This window comes from Urocitellus parryii, chromosome Y (genome assembly GCF_045843805.1).
Source record: "Urocitellus parryii isolate mUroPar1 chromosome Y, mUroPar1.hap1, whole genome shotgun sequence".
Classification (NCBI taxonomy): Eukaryota; Metazoa; Chordata; class Mammalia; order Rodentia; family Sciuridae; genus Urocitellus; species Urocitellus parryii.
The window spans coordinates 21,402,076-21,411,759 of NC_135548.1; positions in this window are offsets into that span (position 1 = coordinate 21,402,076).

Sequence of the window (9,684 nt, forward strand, 5' to 3'; positions counted from 1 at the left end):
TGTCTAAATACAGCCCATTTTCTCTGTTCCACTTCATTGGCACTCGTCTCAAAACACTTTTCTCTCATTCCTGATCTCTCAATTCATTTCCTAACCTCCCACTTTTCTTCTTTCTACTTCTTTGCTTTTCTAGCTTCCCAAATCTGATTTCTTGGCAATAGTTAGCAAAATTTATTCCTCTATTCTATAATAAAAAATGTTCCTCTTTTATATGTATTATAAGATACATTGCTGATTTTTGTTCAATTACTAGTTTCCCCTCCTGACCCCTGTTGAAATTGTTCCTTCTTTACCCAATTTGGGAGACACTTGATGATAACAGCTATTTTTCTATTTCTATTTTCTTCATAAGTAATTACCCCCAAATGAAAACACCTGGTTCAGCCTGTTCATATGTCGATTTTTAGCAATCTTTTTGTTACCTTCAAACACTACATCATTTTTCAAAGAGTTTTTTGTGTGTGTGTGTTTGAAAATATTCATCTGATTTTTCTTATAGATGTCTATTATAACAGAGACACTATTAAAAAATTTGAACAAATTTTGCTTTTTATAATGAATATGTAGTATAAACTGTAATTTTACTTAGCAAATTATTAGGTAGTCTGTAATAGTAATTTGAAACTTTTATGGAATAATATCTGAAACAAAATGCATATTTTAAATTGATCACCAAATGTACTATTAATTAGCTTTTGGAATTGCTGAGTGTTTGCCCACAGACAGTTGTTAGGCAAACAATTCACCAATAACTTTATTATTTATTTTCTGACCTCAGCTGAAAGAATATTATTTGAATATTTCACATGTATTTCTTTGCTTATTCTACTAATCATTCAGGAAATATCCCATGGTTACTTTCACCAAGTCAAGAATTCAGATCTATGATCTAAAATTCAGATTCAAGACATCAAACATGGATCTGTATTCAAAAATAAATTTAAACATTTTGGTTTTTTAAATAAGTCCTTATTAACTTTTTAAACTTATCTTGAGAATTCAAAAATTTGGAAACACCTTAAAAGCCCATTTTCCAAATGATTTAATTTTCTTTCATAATAAAAAATAAGGTTAAAATATAGTTACATGTTTCTTAAATTTATATATCATAATTTTCTTTACAACCTCATTCTTCCAAATAATTTTATTTCCATAGTTGTGAATAGAGACATCAAATACTAACACAATTATTTTGAAAAATATTAAAATATCCAACACTTTTTATTACTCCACATTTAGTATTGGTTCTTCCACATAAGAATGGCATAAAATAAACATGATTAAATGTATTTCTTTTGTCTTAAGCAGAAATATTTATCTTAAATGCATGATTATGATTTCTCTGTTATTATAATCAAAAATAATATCCTAAAAATAGATATTATTTCTTGTATAAGTAAACCCTTAGGAAATATTTAGATTACAAATTTGAAGCTATTAAATCTAAAAATTGCTGATAGCTATACAGATCAAAACAAAAGTAAGCATTCCATTGGCCTTGCTAGATTCCAGCTTCCTTGTATAATTCAAGATAGCTAATGATTTTATGTTGCATGTAAGAAAAGAAAAGAAACTTGCATAGAACTGCCAACATTTGTACAGATACTTATACCTTAAATATAGAAATAAAAATGTCATTCATGAAGTTAGAGAGGAATAAATTAGATGAATAAAAAGGGCATAGCATTCTTGAATATATTTATAAATTTTATATGCATTTTTATATATTAATATACAAAACAGTGATATATATATATATATATATATATATATATATATATATATATATTTAAAGCAAACTTGCATGGTTAAAATTTAAATGTTATTCTTAAATGCTATAATTCACTTCCTACTCAAAAATAAATATGTGACTCCTTGATCACCTATTTGACTTAAAATATTTGACTGTAAAAATAAAGTATGTTAGGACTTCACAGTTATTCATGAAAACTTAATGCACTGTTACTTTACCAGAACCTAAATGATTAATGACTAAGGAAGAAGAAAAGAAGGCTGATGGAAAAAAAAAGACACATTCTACTCATACCCAAAGATGTGCTGGCAAACCATGAAACAGCAGGCATGGTGCCGATTTCCTTTTGCATAGTGCCACTTAAAACTTTATTATTCAGCATGACAACCCCAATTTGGGACTGAAATGAGCTAAGCACTCTGCATAAGAATACATGTATAAAGAGTGAGTACAAAATGATTCTGAATTTATTTTACCAATCATGTTAAAACAGATATTTCTTATCATTTATCATCTTCATGTGTCCTTGTAATGTTTAATTATAGAGGAATATCAATGAATTATCTCCAGCAGGAGGATTAAAAGTCAAATATTTACATCTTCCTAGTGCTTTGTTTTTCATGCTTTAATGCTAACTACATATCAGACTTTAGCCCTTTCTTTAATATTTGGTAACTAATAATCATGTTCCCACGATGTGATTGACAGACTTCAGATATACAAATCATTGGGAAAATGATGGATCTAAAATATATTTGGCTTGCTCAATTTATAATAATCAGCAGAAGATTTCAGGTGTTTCAGGAACATTGAAACACCACAGCTTTCAATGTGAAGATTTGACACATTTATATTTAGGCCACTTCTAGTTAATCTATGCTTCATTTTAAAAGCAGAGTTCCTTCAGATGATACTTTAATAGTTTTCAAATTTAGGGGTAAAATTTGTAATGTGATTATGTTTTAGAAAATGAATTTCAGCTTACTGGTGATATGTAGGTTTTATAAGGAAATCCATAACTTTGAGAGGGTACAAACAAATATTTTGAAACCAAAATAAGAGGCAGAGACAATGTAACCTCAAAGTTATTATAAGCATTAAAATATTAGCCACTCATAACTTACTTAATTATTGATGTATTTATGTTGTCTATTGGTAAGTCCCTCTAAAAGTTTTAATCCCACTGTATTTATTTTCAAAGTGTCTGCTTCATTTATTTATATACATGGAGCTGGCATTTTTAATGCCATTTTCTGTAGACAGAAACTACAAAAGAAGAAAAAAAGAGATAAGTAAGGAAGACAGAAAGAAATATAATGGCAATCTAACGAGAGTGGCAAATCAGGAAGGATTGAATAATTGAAAATCTCTGGTATTTGGCTTATTTCATTCTACATAGTCTTTGTCTTCCTAATAAAACACATCAAAATATCCTGTACAATGATGAATGGTTTGTTGATTTTTATATATTCATACATCATCTTATTTCACAAAAGATGTTAGGTTGTTCAGTCTTCCAATGTAAACCAGCAGAGAACATGAAGAAAGTGCATAACACTGTCTTTCATGTGAGCACAAAAACGCCCTGCTTATGTCTTTTAATCCATTCCATTCCAATAATACTCATCAGCCTCCCCGTGTTGAACTAGAATCATTGATTATCGATGTTCTTTTTTGTGGTTTTAAATGGAAAAATGGTTAGCTTCTTAAATATTTGTAAAACCATAAGCAAAGTGGCTTAAATACACAGTATTAACGCTATTTTTTGGCTCCTTTGGGTAAATGGATTATGGACTCAGAATAGCTATTGCATAGTAAGTCACAAATCCTGATTTTTGGTAGCTGATAAAATGTCCATTTGTGCTATTCAGTCTAATTTCCCATATGAATAATGCATAGTAAGCAGTAGAAAATGAAAAGAGCATTAATAATGGCAGGGGAGTGTCTGCATTCAATCAGTTATCAAAAATCTTAATTATATAAAAGTAATACTCCATTATTACTGAAAAAAACATATCTACTTTATCTTGTTTAAAATTATAATAAATTAGTTTTTATTAATTAGTTATTATTTAGAAAATTATATATCTATTCCAATAGATAACGTGGACTCTGCCCTTACACTGGCAAAACTCTCATCAGAACATTAAAGCAGCTCAATTCATTCAGCCAAATATTTAGTCTGAGTTTTCAGTCACAGTGTCTGAATTTGTATGCATGGGTGTACTTTGTCTGTTTCAACTAAACTGATACCATAGTATTTGTTTATAATCTTCGATGATTCTTGGGGCTGGGGTTGTGACTCAAGTGGTAATGCGCTCCGCTGGCATGCTTGGGGCTCTGGGTTTTATCCTCAGCACATTTCAGTTAGGTGAAATCTTAGAATAGTTTTGAGTTACATATGTCTGATTACTAGACATGTTGAATACATTTATCAAATATTTGTTGATTGAATGTATATCTTCTTCTGAGAAATATCTGTTTAGCTCCTTAGCCCATATATTAATTTGGTTGTTGTTTTTGTGTTTAAGTTTTTTTGAGTTCTTTAAATATCTTAGATCTATCCACATCTATCTGATGTGTCTTTCTCAAAAATTTCCTCCCCAAATTTAGGCTCTCTCTCCCCCTAAGTATTTGTTTCTTTGGCTGAGAAGAAGCTGTTTAGTTTGAGTCCATCCCATTTATTAATTATTCATTTAATTTATTTGCTTTAGGAGTCTTGTTAGGAAAATCAAGGCCTAATCTGATGAGACAAAGATTTGGACCTACTTTATCCTCTCTTAGGTGCCAGCTCTCTTGACTAATTGCTAGGTCCTTGATCCACTTTGAGTTAAGTTTTGAGCATATGGATTTCCAGTAATTAGAACACCTCTTTGTTGAAGAGGCTATCTATTCTCCAATATGTGTTTTTTGATGCCTTTGTATAATATGTGATAACTGTATTTTATGTGGGTCTGTCTCTGTGTCTCCTATTCTCTTGGATTGGTCTACCTGTTTGGCTGCCAATACCATGCTGTTTTTGTTGTTATCACTTTTAAGTATAGTTTAAGGTCTGGTATTGTGATGCCTCCTGTTTCACTCTCCTTGCTAAGGATTGCTTTGGCTATTCTTGGTCTCTTATTTTTCCAAATTAATTGAATGATTGCTTTTTCTATTTCTATAAGGGATGACAATGGAATTTTAATTGAAATCACGTTGAGTCTGTATAGTGCTTTTGGTAGTATGGTAATTTTGACAATATTAATTTTGCCTGTCCAGGAGCATGGGAGATCTTTCCATCTTCTAAGTTTTGTTTTGATATCTTTCTTTAGTCTTCTTTAGTTTTCATTGTAGAAGTATTTCATCATTGTAGAAGTTTATTCCCAAGTGTTTTATTTTTTTGAGGCTATTGTGAATGGAGTAGTTTTCTTAATTTTCTAAAATTTCCTAATTCCAGAGTATTCATCACTGATGTATAAAAATACATTTGAATTATGGCTATTGATTTTATATTCTGCTACTCTGCTAAATTTATTAATTAATTCTAGAAGTTTTCTAGGGGAGTTTTTGGATCTTCTAAGTATAGAATCATGTTTGTCTAATTGATCTGGCTAGAGTTTCAAGGACATGTTGAATAGAAGTGGCAAAAAAGGGCATCTCTGTCTTGTTCCACTTTTTAGAGGGAATGCTTCAATTTTTTTCTCCATTTAGAATAACGTTGGCATAGATAGCTTTTACAATGTTGAGGTATGTTCCTATTATCTATAGTTTTTCTAGTGTTTTGAACATGAAAGGATACTCTATTTTGTCAAATGCTTTCTATGCATCAATTGATATAATCTGATCTTTAAGTCTATTGGTTTGTTGAATTATATTTTTGATTTCCATATGTTGAAAAATGCATACCTGGAATGAACTCTATTTGATCATAGTGCACCATTTTTCAAAATACGTTTTTGTATGCAATTTGCCAGAATTTTATTGAGAATTTTTGCATCAATGTTCATCAGGGATATTGGTCTAAAATTTTCTTTCCTTGGTATCTCTCTGCCTGTTTTTGGTATAAGGATGATACTAGGCTTGTCAAATGAATTTGGAAGCATCCCTTCCTTTTCTATTTCATGGAATAATTTGAGGAGTATTGGTATTAATTCTTCCTTGTAAGTCCATAGTGTCCCAGAGATTTTGATAAATTGTATCAGAGTTCTCATTTACCTCTAAGAATTTGTTTATCTCCTCCCTGATGTCTCCTGTTATTTATGTGTTGTTCAATAGCATATTGTTTAGTCTACAGGTTTTGTTGTAGCTTCTTTTTTTATTTTTATCATTAATTTCTAATTTCATTCCATTATGGTCAGATAGAATGCAGGAAGTATTTCTTTTTTTTGTATTTGCTAAGACTTTCTTTGTGGCATAACACATGGTCTATTTTGGAGAAGGATCCATGTTCTCCTGAGAAGAAAAGTGTATTTTCTCATTCATAGATGGAATATTCTATATTTGTCTTGTAAGTCCAAATTATTGATTGTATTATTGAGTTCTATAGTTTCTTTGCTTAATTTTTGTTTGGAAGATCTATCCAGTGGTGACAATGGTATATTAAAGTCACCCAATATTATTGTGTTTTGGTTTCTCTGGTTCTTGTATTTGAGAAGTGTTTATTTGACTTATATAGATGCCCCATTGTTTGGGGCATAGATATTTATGATGGTTAGGTCTTATTCATGTATGAATCCCTTAAGCAGTATGAAATGTCTTTCTTTATCCCTTTTCACTAGCTTTGGTTTGAAGTTCACTTAATCTGATATGAAGATGGAAACCCTTGCTTGTTTAAGAGGTTTATTTGAGTGGTACATTTTCTCCAAGCCTTTCACCTTCAGTCTGTGGATGTATTTTCCTATGAGATAAGTCTCTCGAAGGCAACATATTATTGGGTCATTTTGTTTGTTTGTTTGTTTTTTGTTTTTGTTTTAGTTTTTGTAATCCAATCTGTCAATCTATGTCTTTTAATTAATGAGTTTATGCTATTCACATTCAGGGTTATTATTGAAATATGACTTGTAATCCCAGACATTTTGTTTGTTATTGTTCTTTAACTTAATTCAGTTTCTCCTTTGATTAGCTTTTCCTTTAGTATTGTCTCTCCCTTTGCTGATTTTCATTGTTATTTTTCATTTACTCCTCCTTGGATATTTTTCTGAGGATGCTCTGTATTTTTGTAAATTCTTTAAACTTTTGTTTATCATGAAAGGTTTTTATTTCATCATCAAATCTGAAGCTTAATTTTGCTGGATATAAGATTCTTGGTTGGTATCCATTTTCTTTTAGAGATTGATATATGTTGTTCCACAATCTCCTGGCTTTGAGGGTCTGGATTGAAAAATCTGCTGAGATACAAATTGGTCTCCCCCCTGTATATGATCTGATTCCTCTCTCTTGTGACCTTTGAGATTCTCTCCTTATTCTGTACACTAGGAATTTTCATTTGTGTAGATTTGTTGTAGGTTTGTACTTTTGGTGTCCTGTAAGCCTCTTGTATTTGATTTTTCAATTCATTCTTCATATTTGGGAAATTTTCTGATATTATCTCATTCAAGAGATTGTGCATTTCTTTGGTTTGAAACTGTGCTTTTCTCTATCCCAATAAATTTTAGATTTGGTCTTTTGATGCTATCCCATAGTTCTTGTAAGTTCTGTTCATAGTTTCTTACCATTTTCACTGTGTGGCCAGCTTTCATTTCCAGATTGTACACTTTGTCTTCATTATCTATCATTCTGTCTTCCAAGTGATCTACTCTGTTGGTGATACTTTCTATTGAGTTTTCTATTTGGGTTTTGTCTGCTTAATTTCAAGAATTTCTGATTTTTTTCAGAATCTCTATTTCTTTCTTGAATTAATCTTTTGCTACCTTATTTGCTCCCTTATCTTCATTTTTATTAATTTAATTTTAATATAAATTATAATAGTGGAATGCATTACACTCATTAACTCCTCTGGTATGATCAATGGTTGCTTGTATTTGTCCTCTTATCTCTTTATTGGAGTGATCAAGTTTTGCTTGTAGTTTCTCATTTAGGTTATTCTTTAATTCACAGATCATTTTAATTATGAACATTCTTAACTTTTTCTCTGACATTTCATAAACATTGCTGTCCATGGGTTCTGTTACTGCACTATTCTGGTTGGATTGGGGCATTTTCCTCTACTATTTTTTTATGTTGTCTATTTGATTTACTTTCTTGCAGTGTAGATCTGAGGTATTAAAATTTCTACCCTATAATCTTGTAGTATCCATGCAGATTTTCTGTACTTCACCTTGGTGTTGGGCTTCCAGACCCTGACTGTGTCCCAAAATGGATGCTTCTGCAAGTAAAGGTGGTAGCAGCAATAGCAGAGGTAATTTGAGATAGAAGTGGATGTGTCCCAAGATGGATGTGACATCTTTCAGATTTGGGGCTGAAAGTGGGGGCTTTATACTGGTTTTGGGATGCCTGCTCTGAGATACAGCTGCTTCTAGGTCCAGTTTGTCATCAAAAAGTAGAGGTTAATGCATGGGGAGGGCTATGGCAATGGCTGCAATGTCTCAAGAGGGAAGTAGATTAGGTCTGGTTACCCAGGTTGGGGGGAAGGGCAGCAGTCCTAGGCCTACCCTGGGCCTGGGCTCCCATACAGATTGGCAGAGAAGGTCCTGAGCCAGGGTCAGAGCTCAGGCAGGCGTCTTCTGGGCAGCAGAGGTGTTCCTGGGCTAGGGCTGAGTTCCAGTTGGGGTCTGTTAGTAGGTGGGATGGACCCGGGCTTATCCTAGGCCTGAATTCTGGTGCAGGTCTCACAGGGTACTTTTCGTAAAGGTTATGATTGGGTTTCCTTAGGAACACACTAGTAGCTAAGTGCTTGACTTCCTACCAATGTCACCTTTGTTCAGGGCATCACATCTATGTCACAAGACATTACCTTTTGTCTGTCCACTAACTCTGTAAACACCACACTAGGCTTTATGCTTGACTAATTATGTTACAGAATAACAGATTAACAATATATTTTACAGTTATCCCTATTTACAAAAAAATACAGTAAGATATATCATTAAAAAAGCATTTATATTTTACATTTATGGAGAGTCTTACTAATACAGCATTTACCTAATAAGAATGAGCAGAACATAATTATGCAGAAAATTTTCCTTAAATTATGATCTGAAGTCATCTTCCTGTTATAATTGCATGATTAAAAATGTAATTGCATATGAAGAAATTCCACGTATATTTTTGTTTAGTTGTTCACTGGGTATTTTCACTGAGACCTGAAACCATCTGCACAAACACAGTTATTATGTCTATTTTAACCTAACATTGCTATCCACTGAACTAAATAATGTAATTATTATTCCTGATAATATTTGCAAGAAAGGATTAAATTTGTAAATGAATAATCTATTCATAAATGAATATATCTATTTATAAATAAATATATCTATTTATACACATATATACATATATGTGTTTATATACATATATATATATGTTTGTATAGATATATACATATATGTGTGTATATATATATATACATACATATATGTGTGTATATATATGCATATATATATATATATATATATATATATATATATATATATATATATATATATTTCATTTCCTTGATAAATGACACCAAAGGACTATTTTCTTATCAAGAGTATTTGAACATCTTGTTTAGAACAAAAAGGAAGAAAAATACCAAAAATGTTGTGCATTTTCATTCATATGAGAGTACTCCCAAAAGAAATTCATATTCAAAATTACTTCCTTAAAAAATCCTTGTCCAAGCAAAATAAAATTTTTAAAATATCTTAAAACTGTCTGTTTGATCCTCTACACCATAACTAGAAGTGATGTGTCTTATATTACTAACCTTTTCCACATTTTGGTTCCCACTTTTTTTCTGTCCAACCCTCCCT